This window comes from Catharus ustulatus, chromosome 2, assembly GCF_009819885.2.
Source record: "Catharus ustulatus isolate bCatUst1 chromosome 2, bCatUst1.pri.v2, whole genome shotgun sequence".
NCBI classification, from domain to species: domain Eukaryota; kingdom Metazoa; phylum Chordata; class Aves; order Passeriformes; family Turdidae; genus Catharus; species Catharus ustulatus.
This window is the reverse complement of record NC_046222.1, coordinates 27,687,898-27,702,821: the sequence shown is the minus strand read 5'-3', so window position 1 is coordinate 27,702,821 and position 14,924 is coordinate 27,687,898. Positions and strand designations below refer to the sequence as shown.

General features: G+C 49.3%; 1 protein-coding gene across 6 annotated transcripts in view; it reads right to left on the bottom strand.

Annotated features, from left to right (window-relative positions):
- The window catches only part of STXBP5L (syntaxin binding protein 5L), a 218,184-nt gene that overhangs the window by 137,980 nt on the left and 65,280 nt on the right, over positions 1-14,924 (bottom strand). The window lies entirely within an intron of this gene.

The following is a 14,924-nucleotide window of genomic DNA, read 5'->3' as shown; positions in this document are numbered from 1 at the left end:
AACATTCCAGTTGTCACCAGAAGTAAAGAGGGAAAGAAAGAGCTACCAATTAAGCTCCAATTAACCCTTAATTAACCTCAATTCTTCTTGCTTTCTGTAAAACAAAAGAATTCAGGCTGACATACCACTATTCAGCAGCCTGAAACATGTGCAACTGTGAGTGATCTGTTCTTGCCTATTTTTTTCCCTGTGAGACAAAGTCCATGAATTAACACATAAATTCAGCAGGATGCATCTTAAATTTATTTTTTTACATTAATGGTTTATATAATACATGAATGTACCAGCTTTTTGTATTTATCAAGACTAGACATATGAAGAATGTAGCTTTTTATCTGTTCTCTTCAGGTCTTTTTCTGTGCATGGTAAATTCTCATCTCCCTAACTTAAAGGATGATGGCCTTTCCCATCTGAGTCAGAGACTTTAACAAGAAACTGTTGTTCCAGAAAATTACTGAAGATCAAAATTAAAGCAAAAGGAGATATTAAATACATTATTAGCAACCATATTGCGTGAAACACATGAAGCACCACATATTAAAAATATCAGGATTATGATTAGAAATAAGAGTTTACAACATAGCGGTTGATCTACTTGCAATAAACAATCACATTAATATATTGTAAAACCCTGACCAAATGAGCCAACTGTCCACTTATTTTAGCTGCAGGTAAATGTCAGAATTTTTACTTCCCTTGTCACAGGAGAAAGATGCACAGTAAACCATTCTAATATTGGCCTCCAGAAAGTATAATCCATTAATTAGCAAATTTGAGGTTTAGAAGTTCCAAGTATGAAGAAATTGCTCTTCCAATTGTTAAACGAGCAACTTAATGGATATCACTGACCTTGAGAGACCTGAACTTTACTCTTGATTTTGTCAGCTGGTCTAGGGGACAGTGTTAGGCAAAAAAAGCATGTTTTTTCTTACCTGAGCCTTCATTTCTCTATTTGTAAGATGGAGATAGAGTTTTATAAAACTGGTGTTTATAGATGAAAAATTGTGTATAAAATACCAAAACTGCATTACAGAACAGCAAGGGAGAGAAAAAGATATAACTCCATTTGCTGCTTGTTCCCAAACTGTAATCATGGATACAATCAGAATTGATAAAATAATAAAAGTCTGCATCTTTCAAATAACCTATCCAAAATGGACAACAAAGACATACTGTAGTCTAAGGTACTAAGAGTTGATGGTAATCCTCTGGTCCATTCTGAATGACTGTTCTGTGGTACTCTTTTTTAACATTTAACAACAACTTCTTGTAACATGAGACAAAGTACTAAAACCAATGAAGCAAGTGACCAGCCCACCTGGGATTTCAAGCTAACTGGAACTTTTAACAGGTAAGTGCTTTCCTTTTCACCTGAGTTTAATACTCAGTACAAATACATGGCACTACTTAATGATTGTCCTTAATGAAAATTACAGATGCATTGCACTGATTGTCTGTCAGCTAAGTCAGTTTTCTAGGAAACATCCTAACAAAGTGGAATATTTCACTCAGCATATCCCAAACAAACAAAGCACTCTCCAAAAATTCACATTTATATGCATCAGTGTTCACCCTGAAACACAAATTACTAAAGTACTCACAAATTACTAAAATAAGAGAGAAATTGTGTTGTCTGCTTCATTCTGGCCAGTCACCCTGAAGTGAGAAATGATGCTTAAATAGCATTAGCACAGCATTAGCACTGACTGCTGGTGGTTTTCAAACATTCTGGAAGCTGCAGTGAGGTCCTTCCAGCAGAAGGAGTTGAAGACATATGATGACTTGGGAAATGTTCTTGGCACTTGAGCCCATCTTCTGCAAATTCTGTGTTTTGCTGCCAAGCATGAAGAAGTACAACCTTACCTCGTCAGATCTTTTCATAGCAGTGTATTACAACAGGACATACAGCAGAAGAAGTACCTACAGTTCATGCCTTTGGACTGACTTTGCACTTTTTACTTTTGCCTTTTCATTAAATGACTCTGCTATCAGGGACAATGGAGTATCTCTGAGGATATTTAAAGGGGGAACCAATACATTGAAATACTGCAAAGTAGGCACCACAGGTTTCAAGAAGAAAAGCTAGTCACTACATTCTCTCTTATCAGTATGTTGGATCTCCCAGGGGCCTTCCAAACCATGCCTTCAATTATCCTAATTTATACATAAAAGGCAAAAAGATTAAAACTAAGCCTGGGTGTCTTTTGTGATCTAGAGCAAAACAAGTAGAATTAGAATTAGGTACATCAAGCAGTTAAAGTTTGACAATAATAACACTCCAAAAGAAAAGTGTTTTTTCTGAAAACTACATTTATTCCTTGTTTTAAGATCTGTGAGAATGAAATAGGAATTTTTTGCTCTTCATTCACTTGTATGCAACACTTTTTCACTGAGTATTTCAACATCCTGATATTCCCAAGCTTGTAATTACTTGGGGAAAAAATCAGTTGCTAAGATGACTAATTTTAAGTACAGTAATTTCACGACTATAAGGCCCACCGGATTATAAGGCGTACTTCTGGGTGTCGGCAAATTTCTGAACTTTGTCCATATTTAAGGCACACCGGACTATAAGGCGCACTTTTTTTTTGCAGCGAGGATCAGCGCGCAACAAAGTAACCAATTACTAATGGAATCGCATGATCGCGGGGTTTACTGGCAGGTGCTCAATTTGCAAACATTTTTCACAAATTGGTGTAGCCTTTAAATGCAGTCCCAGGTGCCCTCCCCTGCTTGTGGTTCACACTTCTGGGTTGGCTCGGGGCTGCCGCAGCTCACGGCTCGCACTTCTGGATTGGCAAATTTCCCAACTTTGTCCATATATAACGTGCACCGGATTATAAGGTGTACTTCCGGGTTTGGACCAAAATTTTAGTCAAAAGGGTGCGCCTTATAGTCGTGAGATTACTGTACTTGGATTCATCTTCCAAGATGCAGACTTCCACGACAGCGTAATACATTGGTAACCAAGAATTTACAGTCTTACATCCTGGAAATCAAAGTTTCCAGTGAATGATTACATTCATGATGAGCGATAACAATGACCAAATCTTTTCATAGCATGAGATATGACCACTTTCCACCGTACCCCACAGTTTTTCATTCCATGACTCATTTTTACTATGCAATACTCGAAGATCTGATGTGTCTCATTCTTCTCAGAGGTTAGTACTAATGGAATCCAAAGACTTGTAAGTCTTTGGTGTTCACTGAGAACTGTAAGTGCAGATACTTCAGAACTGACTCATGAAGTTGAGGTAGGTATTTAGGCCTGATTCATTCCTCTTTGCAGGGACAGGGAAGTCAAGATATGGTGTCATAAAGAACCTCCTTCCAAGGCAGATAGCAGATATCCCCTGTCACGTAAAAATTCCTAAATCATATATGGCACCTTTTTCAAATCCAAAACTCTTCCATTGAAGAAAATGACACCAAGCTACGTAAAGAAGTAGCTCCACCTTTCTTTGAGTACTTAACTAACTTCTTCCATTACTAAGAGCAATCTATGTACAGAAATGAACACTAAAGCAAAGGGTTATAATTATTAAGTAGAAACCATGACACGGTCTAATATCTACAATTTTATTAAAATGGTACACACAGAAATGGGAAATCTCCATTTACAGACTCCCCTTTAAAACATTTGGGAACTGTGGGGTGCTGCAAAAGCAGCATTGCTGCTCTGAGTCCTTGTTATCTAGTCTGCACTGACTGGTTTGAGTAAGACTATACAGACCCCTAAAAGCAGACGCTTGTGGGCTGGTGTTACTCCATTACATAAACCAACTGTAGAATCGACTTAGGGTGTAACTCAAATATAGGACAGCTTTTTCTTGCAAAATACTTATTCCACTGAATTGAGTGATTTATCAGTTTTAAAAGCATCAATGGATTTATCTAAATCATCAAGTACTAGAATGATCAAAAAATTCAACCACACCACTGAGCAACTAAACCAACCAGAAGGTTTTAAAGTGGTATCTGTGTCACAGGGCAGACCATGTCAAAATATAACAATCATGGAAACAGCATCTTTACCACCTAGATTTGCTGTTCTGAATATAGCAACTTTCAGTTCCTGGAGTACATATTTTTACAGTTCCGTCAGGGAGTTTCTCCAAGTCTCACATACATTAATTTTTTATCAACTAAGGACGGTGCATATTCTGGTACAAATAAATGTCACAGTCCTAAGTATTACAGTAATTTCACGATCATAGGGCGCACCGGATAATAACACGGACCTCTGGGAGTCAGTAAATTTCCAAACTTTGTCCATATATAAGGCGCACCAGAGTATAAGGCGCACTTTTTTTTTTTTTTTTAAAGTGAGGATCTGCACACAACAAAGTAATGAATTAGTAACAATCGCGCCAGTTGTACTGTCTTGGGTCACAATACAGGATGTGATCAAAGTATCTATTCTATCACTATCTTTTATGATCAGGTGCGGCAGTGATCCTTATCTCTGTGGGAGACACTCTGCTAATGGGCCATCCATTGAAACCAGTAGGGCATTGTTCTTTATTTTTGCACCCCCCCATCCTTCCTCCAGGGAGTTATCTTCTGCTAATGGCCCACTGAGTCCCACTGTGTGACTGATAAAATTACTTTATCCCATTGAGAGTTGCTCCAGACAGTGGGGAGAGCCCAGCCTTTCGTACCTAGATAAAAACTGAAATTCTGGGACACCAAGTTGCCCTCTTTTCCCTGGACTCCAGAGGAAAACCAGACTTTTTTTCCATATCATTGCTGGAACTTCGGAGGGAGGCTGCACCCTTCTACAAGACCACTGCTTCAACTGAACCACATTTGTCATTGCAGGAGGAATGCAGCCAGCATTTAATGGGACTGCTACCAACACCCTGACTGACAAGTGTCACTCTGATGGGGTGTCAGGTTGTACTCTGACTTTGTGTCTTAGTTTGGAGGACAGGTGTCTGCTAAGAAAGGCAGGAGCCTCTCTTTGAAATGGAGAATGTAAACTCCCTCCCTCCAAATTATTATAATTTTGAAATCAAGGAGCTCTCAGGCAAAGATATGGGAATTAGGAATAACAATTCTTTTCTAGGGAAATTAAAATAGAAATACAGTACTACAAAGAAACAAACTCCAAACCCTGACAAAGTCAGAGTACAACTTGACACCCCATTAGGCAGGGTGTTGGTAGCAGTTTGATTAAATAGTGGCTGCAGTCTTCTTGCAATGGCAGATGTGGTTTTGTTGAAGCAGTGGTCTTGTAGAAGGTGCAGTTTCCTTCCAGAGGTCTAGTAGTGATGTGGAGAAATCTCATTTTTTTCTAGAGTCCAGTAGAGAAAGGGCTACTCGGTGTCCTAGAATTTCAATTTTTATCTAGGTAAGAAAGGCTTGGCTGTCTTCCCTGGCTGAAGCAACTCTCAATGGGATAAAGTAATTTTATCAGTCATACCTGGAGGAAGGATGGGGGGTGCAAAGATAAAGAACAATGCCCTACTGGTTTCAATGGATGGCCCATTAGCAGAGTATCTCCCACAGAGATAAAGATCACTGCTCCACATAGTCACAACAGACAGTGATAGAACAGATACTTTGATCACATCCTGTATTGTAACCCAAGACACTTTGTCAGTGTTTGGAGTTTGTTTCTTTGTAGTAGTGCATTTCTATCTTAATTTTCCTAGTAAAGAACTGTTATTCCTAATTCCCATATCTTTGCCTGAGAGCTCCTTGATTTCAAAATTACAGTAATTTCACGACTATAAGGCGCACCCTTTTGACTAAAATCTCCCCCCAAAACCGGAAGTGCGCCTTATAGTCCGGTGCGCCTTATCTGATCTACAAAGTTGCAACATTTGCCACCCCGGAAGTGAGAGCCCGCCGGCATCGGGGCCGCCCCCGCGCGGGGCGGACCCGCCGGCATCGGGGCCTCCCCGCTGGCATCGGGGCCGCCCCCGCGCGGGGCGGACCCGCCGGCTTCGGGGCCGCCCCTGCGCGGGGCGGACCCGCCGGTATCGGGGCCTCCCCGCCGGCTTCGGGGCCGCCCCCGCGCGGGGCGGACCCGCCGATATCGGGGCCTCCCCGCCGGCTTCGGGGCCGCCCCCGCGCGGGGCGGACCCGCCGGTATCGGGGCCTCCCCGCCGGCTTCGGGGCCGCCCCCGCGCGGGGCGGACCCGCCGGTATCGGGGCCGCCCCCGCCGGCATCGGGGCCGCCCCCGCGCGGGGCGGACCCGCCGGTATCGGGGCCGCCCCCGCTGGCATCGGGGCCGCCCCCGCGCGGGGCGGACCCGCCGGTATCGGGGCCTCCCCGCCGGCTTCGGGGCCGCCCCCGCGCGGGGCGGACCCGCCGGTATCGGGGCCGCCCCCGCCGGCATCGGGGCCGCCCCCGCGCGGGGCGGACCCGCCGGTATCGGGGCCGCCCCCGCCGGCATCGGGGCCGCCCCCGCGCGGGGCGGACCCGCCGGTATCGGGGCCTCCCCGCCGGCTTCGGGGCGGCCCCCGCGCGGGGCGGACCCGCCGGTATCGGGGCCTCCCCGCCGGCTTCGGGGCCGCCCCCGCGCGGGGCGGACCCGCCGGTATCGGGGCCTCCCCGCCGGCTTCGGGGCCGCCCCCGCGCGGGGCGGACCCGCCGGTATCGGGGCCGCCCCCGCCGGCATCGGGGCCGCCCCCGCGCGGGGCGGACCCGCCGGTATCGGGGCCGCCCCCGCCGGCATCGGGGCCGCCCCCGCGCGGGGCGGACCCGCCGGTATCGGGGCCTCCCCGCCGGCTTCGGGGCCGCCCCCGCGCGGGGCGGACCCGCCGGTATCGGGGCCTCCCCGCCGGCTTCGGGGCCGCCCCCGCGCGGGGCGGACCCGCCGGCTTCGGGGCCGCCCCCGCGCGGGGCGGACCCGCCGGCTTCGGGGCCGCCCCTGCGCGGGGCGGACCCGCCGGTATCGGGGCCTCCCCGCCGGCTTCGGGGCCGCCCCCGCGCGGGGCGGACCCGCCGATATCGGGGCCTCCCCGCCGGCTTCGGGGCCGCCCCCGCGCGGGGCGGACCCGCCGGTATCGGGGCCTCCCCGCCGGCTTCGGGGCCGCCCCCGCGCGGGGCGGACCCGCCGGTATCGGGGCCGCCCCCGCCGGCATCGGGGCCGCCCCCGCGCGGGGCGGACCCGCCGGTATCGGGGCCGCCCCCGCCGGCATCGGGGCCGCCCCCGCGCGGGGCGGACCCGCCGGTATCGGGGCCTCCCCGCCGGCTTCGGGGCCGCCCCCGCGCGGGGCGGACCCGCCGGTATCGGGGCCTCCCCGCCGGCTTCGGGGCCGCCCCCGCGCGGGGCGGACCCGCCGGCTTCGGGGCCGCCCCTGCGCGGGGCGGACCCGCCGGTATCGGGGCCTCCCCGCCGGCTTCGGGGCCGCCCCCGCGCGGGGCGGACCCGCCGGTATCGGGGCCTCCCCGCCGGCTTCGGGGCCGCCCCCGCGCGGGGCGGACCCGCCGATATCGGGGCCTCCCCGCCGGCTTCGGGGCCGCCCCCGCGCGGGGCGGACCCGCCGGCTTCGGGGCCACCCCCGCGCGGGGCCGGCCCGCCGACATTGGGACGGCTCCCTTGCGGGGGGTGTTAAAGCCGCAGGAATCGGATCGGCTGCTGCGCGGGGGGGGCGAAAGCCGCAGGGATCGGATCGGCTGCTGCGCGGGGGGGGCGAAAGCCGCAGGGATCGGATCGGCTGCTGCGCGGGCGGGGCGAAAGCCCCCGGAAACACGGCGGTCGCCGCGCGGGTGGGGCGAAAGCCCCCGGAATCACGGCGGCCGCCGCGCGGGGGGGGCGAAAGCCCCCGGAATCACGGCGGTCGCCGCGCGGGCGGGGCGAAAGCCCCCGGAATCACGGCGGCCGCCGCGCGGGGGGGGCGAAAGCCCCCGGAATCACGGCGGCCGCCGCGCGGGGGGGGCGAAAGCCCCCGGAATCACGGCGGTCGCCGCGCGGGCGGGGCGAAAGCCCCCGGAATCACGGCGGCCGCCGCGCGGGCGGGGCGAAAGCCCCCGGAATCACGGCGGCCGCTGCGCGGGGGGGGCGAAAGCCCCCGGAAACACGGCGGCCGCCGCGCGGGGGGGGTGAAAGCCCCCGGAATCACGGCGGCCGCCGCGCGGGTGGGGCGAAAACCCCCAGAAGCACGGCGGCCGCTGCGCGGGGGGGGCGAAAGCCCCCGGAATCACGGCGGTCGCCGCGCGGGGGGGGCGAAAGCCCCCGGAATCACGGCGGCCGCCGCGCGGGTGGGGCGAAAACCCCCAGAAGCACGGCGGCCGCTGCGCGGGGGGGGGCGAAAGCCCCCGGAATCACGGCGGCCGCCGCGCGGGGGTGGCGAAAACCCCCAGAAGCACGGCGGCCGCCATGCGGAGAGGGGGAAAACCGCCAGAATCGGAGCGGCTGCCACGCGGGGAGGGGGCAAGCAGCTGGAATCGGGGCAGCGGCGGCACGGGGCAAGCCTGCCGGCATTGGGTCACCCGGAGCGCCAGGGAACTCCCGGAACAGCGGGGCCCTGAGGATGCTGCACGGAGCGGCGGTGGGCATAGCCCGGCCCTGCCGGGTACAGGCAGGCCCGGGAGCCAATGGCTGCCGGATTGAGGCGGGGCCTCGGCCAGCAAGCGTGCGGGAGGAGCTGGGGGCGGAGCCTCGCTGCAAAAAAAAACCCGGTGCGCCTTATAGACCGGTGCGCCTTATCTGATCTACAAAGTTGCAAAATGTGCCGGCTCCCGGGGGGTGCGCCTTATAGTCCGGTGCGCCTTATGGTCGTGAAATTACTGTATAATAATTTGGAGGGATGGAGTTTACATTCTCCATTTCAAAGAGAGGTTCCTGCCTTTCTTAGCAGACACCTGTCCTCCAAACTAGGACACGTGCCGAGCCCCGCTGAGCCCCACAGCCCCGCGGGGTTCGGCTCACAGCTCACACTTCTGGGTTGGCAAATTTCTGAACTTTGTCCATATATAAGGCGTTCCAGAGTATAAGGCGCACTTCCGAGTTCAGGCCAAAATTTTAGTCAAAAGGGTGCGCCTTATAGTCATTAAATTACTGTAAATAAATACCTAAGTCCTAAGTACAAAACTGGGGTTCAAACTGATTTTTTCTCTCTTTACATGAGATATTCTATATTTTGATTTCTGAAGTGTATCACTCCAGTGTTTTGTTATCCTCACGATTAGGAATATCATGCTATATGTGGAATCAATACATTTAACTTTAGTTTCAACCTTTGCATCTCATTACATCTTTTTATGCTAAATTAAATGCCTTCATATTAGCATAAATTTCCTGCTTTGAAAGCTGTATCTTTTCCATCTTCATAAATGAAATACTCTGAGGTCCTTTATTTTCATGTCGCTGGCAATTTTCTTAGCTTTGAATAGTCCCTGTGTATTTTCATACATAGTCTAAAATGTGTGCTCAATTTCTTTGAAGTCTCAAAACCAATGCCACACATCATCTTGGTAATGAATTCTTTAATACAGTATAAAAACACAGATTGCATTTTAAAATTTCTTATATTCAATATTGTTTTTTAATATATGCATAGTGCATACTACCTATTTATTACAATAAAAAATTGGGAAATCACATTGATTTTGTTTTTTTAGACTTCTCCATTGCTCTTCAAAAAATAAGAGCTCCCTGTAAAGCTCCTTTCTGTCAGCTGCTTGTAGCTTAGCTCACTGAATTCCTTACAGAGGACACACAACCTATTCCTACCTTTACGGCCTTCTATTTGCTGTAGATTCACTGGGCATTGCTTCATTAAGCAACTTCTTTATGGGTTTTGTTTTGAACATAGAAGGATGCAGTTTTATCATGAGCTTCATTATGCTTGGAGTTCATTCAGCTAGTAAAATAAATAGATTTTTTTTTTTTCCCACTATGAAAAGGTGAAATACTGCTGCACTTGGCTGGTATCTTAGGATGCTACAAGTGAAATCTTTCATAAATGCAATTTTTTTTGGCACCAGTAAACATGAGATTTTGGTCTATAATGACATTCATCTTATTTTCCTTGACATAGATTTCTCTGTTCATGCATATACAAATTATGTAAGAGTTAATCTCAGGAAGAGTTAAATATTGATTATTATCTTTACTGGCTGAAAAATCTGCTTTTGGCAAATTTCTGATTTCTTCCAGGTTAAAGCTTATAGATAGCTTGTATTTAATGGCAACTCTATACACTAGAAGCCATTTTAATTCCCAAAGAATTTGCAGATACCATGAGAATAAGCAAAACTCATAAGGTTACATATTTTCATCTCTTCTGAATAAGAGTGCCTTTCAAGGTCTTTGTCATTTTGAGAATTATCTGTCCCAAAAACAGCCAAACCTGAAGAAGTACACTGTGAAAAGAAGTTACAGTAATTTCACGAATACAAGCTGCAGCAATTTGACAAAAATTTTGGTGGAAACCCAGAAGTGCGGCTAATACTCGGGGGCGGCTAATATGTGAATAATTTTCTGACATTTACAACCCCAGACATGCCAGCCACGGCGCCGAGCCAAGCACCTGCCAGTAAAAGCCGGTATTTCGCAATTGTTACAAAGTGTTACTCTGTTACCCTGGCTCCCTGCAGGCAGCACGGGGGGCAGGGAAAGGCAGGAGAGCTCTCTTCTTCCCTCCTCTGCCACAGCCCGGGGGAGAGATGGGGGGACCCCGCGCCGCCATTGCCGCAGCTCGGGGAGGAGGTGGGGGGGCCCACGCCGCCATTGCCACGGTTCGGGGAGGGGGAGGGGGGCCCGCGCCGCCATTGCCGCGGCTCGGGGAGGAGGTGGAGGGCTCTGCCTCCGCCCTCCACCGCCATGGTGGGAGCAACGGGTGCTCCGTGCCCGGCCGGCGCTGCGGCGGGAGCGGGGCGTGCTCTCCGTGCCCAGTCGGCACTGCGGCGGGAGCGGGGCCGGGGCGAGCAAACCCAGAGGCGGTGGCCAGCCCCGAGCGGCACCACCGAGCTGGGCCACCTGGCCCCGTCAGAAGCCCCTTGCGGGCCGAGCCTGCACAGCCTTAGTTGAGCCAGTAAACCCCCCGCCATGCCGCGGTTCTGTTAATATTTGGCAACTTTGTTACACGCGGGTCCTCGCTGCAAACGACAGAGTGGCTTATATTCAGGTGCGGCTTATTTATGGACAAAGAACGAAATGTTTGCCAACACCCAGAGATGCGGCTTATACTCAGTGCGGCTTGTATTCGTGAATTTACTGTACTCAGAGGAACTGACTCTAGCAACACTTCACAAATAACACCAAAACATAGAATTATAGAATGGCTTAGATGGGAGGGGACCTCCAAGATTATCTAGTTCACATGTAGGTGAATAATTTCAGATTCTATTTGTGGAATATCAATAATTTTAAACTTATTTTTGCATATGCCTGTATACACATGCACACACACACACATACAATGATAAACTGAAATTACCTAGCACTAAATTCACCTCCAAAATAAAAGTAATATGGTTATTATTCTGTAAAAGCTCCATATTGCCAGGAAGCTACACTGAAACATCTGCATTTTGAGGCTGTACTTCATGCAGTAGTAAAAAAAAACAACATTAAAAGATTGCATTTACAGTGGGCTTCCTCTTTTTTCCCAGGTAGTCATAAACCTCAGCAAGCTCACTGACACATACAGATAAAACCAAGAAAGGCAACAAAGAATGAAAACTGGAATCCATGGAAGTGAGTGAAGAGTAGGATTAATTATATTCACAGGGGCCAGTGTTCCAGACCCATTTACCAGTACAGATACCAGTTCAGTCAAAAGCATGACAAACACAGAAATAGGAGGAACTGATCTGTTTACAAGCCCACCCAGTAAAAAGCTACAGAGAGAATAAACTGGGACAGATTAATAGTCTTTCCCTAATGCACACTGGAGGTTTTGGAAAACTTTACAGACACAAATGAGATGGTTGTGTGCTCCGTAGTCAGAAAGTTACTTGAACATAACCAATATCGTGAGCAATAACCTACAGAGACATAGATTTAAAAAAATGATAACACCACAGCATTTGATTCAATTTACTGCCTTTTAAGAGGACCATTCAAATTATACAATTTGCTGCCCATGTCTTTGCAGTGGGCACAGATGGTAGTCTAACATGCTCCGTCTTACCAAAGAAACCAAGCAGGTAGCCTTAACTCAGCCATTTTGATTTGCTTTTTTGCTCAGCCTTTAGGCATTAATATTTAACATTAATATTAATATTAAATTAACATATTAATATTTGCTCCGTGTGGGTCTGTACACCCAGAACCCACATGAGAGATGCAGATTATCACATGTGCAGTCACTGATGACAAATGCATCCATCTACAATGATTAATTCTAAACCCAACTGCATTTAAAACTTAAACAGCAATGTTGTGTTAGTATTTGCTCTCCCTGGTTTTGTACACTCTGCCACTGAATTTGCTGTTAACAGATTTAGAGTAAGTTTAAGGAATTTTTGTTTGTGCTCTTCAGTCGAAAATGAAAGACTATATAAATTTCACATAAGGTCTAAACTTAGCATTTCTCCTATTGTTCTTCAACAGAGTTTTTTTCTAATGTTTGTTAATTTTTAGTGATTAGTTATAGTGATTACTATTAGTGTAGACTTTCTTCATAGCTGCCAGTTATGAAGAACAACTGGTTACAACAGAGGATAGAATGAAAAATTATCTCAAATCCAGTCTTTTGTAAAAAGGTCAAAATACCTGTTGAAGTAAATGCAACTAAAAATAAAAATACATTCTCCCAAATATTAATTCCTCTCTGAGTTGCTATGGAAAAGTTAAACAGGTAAAATAATACATTACACCTTCATGTATATAGTGACAAATCTTGAGATACACAACGTACTTTCTCTGTTAAACAGAGACAGCACCTAGTCATTTCTGGAAATGTTTAAAGCAAGACTACTTGTTTTCCCAACAACAACAAGACTAGGAACAAGGTGATGAAGGTCCTATGGAAAATTATGTAGTCTGTAGGAAATGGGGCAAATGGTTAAATAATGTTCCCTCTTACACGAAATCATTCCACTGTTTTGGCTAGTACACACAGAGGAAAGAAGAACTTCATTATTCAAAGGTTACAGAATAATTAACAGTTATTGCAATTACAGTAATTTCATGATTACAAGCCGCACCTGATTATAAGCCGCATGTCCGGGTGTCGGCAACGTTTAGGTCTTTGTCCATGTATAAACCGTACCGGAATATAAGCCGAACTTTCGTTCACAGGGAGGACCCACGTGCAACAAAGTAACAAATTAGTAACGGAATTGCGGGATCGCTTGCCCTGGCCTGACGCTGCCCCACGGTGCCTGCGGGAGGCAGGCATGGAGCCCACTTGTACCCACAGTGGCAGCGGAAGGGAGGCACGGAGTCTGCCTTCCCCCATGGCAGGAGGGGGAGGGAGGCATGGGGCCCGCTTGCACCCGCAGCGGCAGTGGGACGGAGGCACAGAGCCCTCTTGCATACACGGTGGAAGGGGGAGGGAGGCATGGAGCCCGCTTGCACCCGCAGTGGCAGTGGGAAGGAGGCATGGAGCCCACCTTCACCCGCAGCGGCAGTGGGAAGGAGGCACAGAGTCCGCTTGCACCTGCAGTAGCAGTGGGAAGGAGACACGGAGCCCGCTCACACCCGCGGTGGCAGCGGGAAGCAGGCACAGAGCCTGCCTTCACCCACAGGGGGAGGGGGAGGGAGGCACAGAGCCCCCCGCCTCTCCCCAGGGCCATGAGGCCGGCAGGAGGGAGCCCCCCGCCTCCCCCCCATGCTGCTGGCACCGGCCGCGCAACAGAATAACCAATTTATAACAATCGCACAATCCTAGGTTTTACTGGCAGGTGCTTGGTTCGGCACTGAGCCCGCCTCCACCCACTGTGCAACAGAGTAAACAATTTGTAACAATCACGCAATCCCGGGTTTTACTGGCAGGTGCTGGGCTCGACACCTCGGTTGACACTTCCGGGTTTAGAAATTTCAGAACTTTTTTCATATATTAGACACTCCTGAGTGTAAGCCGCATTTCTGGGTTGGGATCAAAATTTTAGTTAAAATGGTGCGGCTTATAATCGTGAAATTACTGTACTTCTGGCTAATTCTTTGTGCCAGGTACCTCACAGCAATGAGTCCCACACAGCTCTAGTTCTTTGTTTCATAAGCAATTACGGAATTTTAAGACTAACAGTGCCTTGCACACTGTTGTGTTACTCCAAAGGCAAAGCAGAAGCGATGAGGAGTAGATATATGACTGGTTTTCATGGGAAATTTTGTGCTTTGTCCTAGAATTTCCTAGATTTTACTCTTATCAGGTGCTAAGACCCTGCCAAAACTGCTTTTATCAACCAATCAACACTGAATTGTAAAGTTTCTACTGAAGAGGTGAGAGAATTCTATACTTCCCTGAAAAAATATAAGCATCTTTATAAGGCATTCAAAAAGGTCCTTTCAACACAAAATAAAGACTTTTTATAAGCAACTTCCTTTCTTCAAAGGTAAATTCACAATTACCTGCTAAAATAACAACAAAACAATCCCAGAATTACAGCAATTTCATGACTGTAAGGTGCACTGGATTATAAGGTGCATTTTGGGGTGTTGGCAAATTTTCGAACTTTGTCCATATATAAGGTGCACTGGGCAATAAGGAGCACTTTTTTGTTGCAGCGAGGATCCACGCGCAACAAAGTAACTAATTACTAATGAACTCATGCAATCACAGGGTTTACTGGTAGGCGCTCAATTTGCAAACATTTTTCACAGATCGGCGTAGCCTTTAAACGCAGCCCCAGGCACCCTCCCCGTGCCACTGGCCCCAGCATTCCTGCATGCCCCTGGCGCCAGGTGGCGCGATTCTTGTGGTGCACGGCTCTTGCAGCTGGTGCAGCTCTTGTGGCTGGCACGGTTGGCACGGCTTGTGTGGCTGGCGCAGCTCGGGGCAGCTCGCGTAGCTGG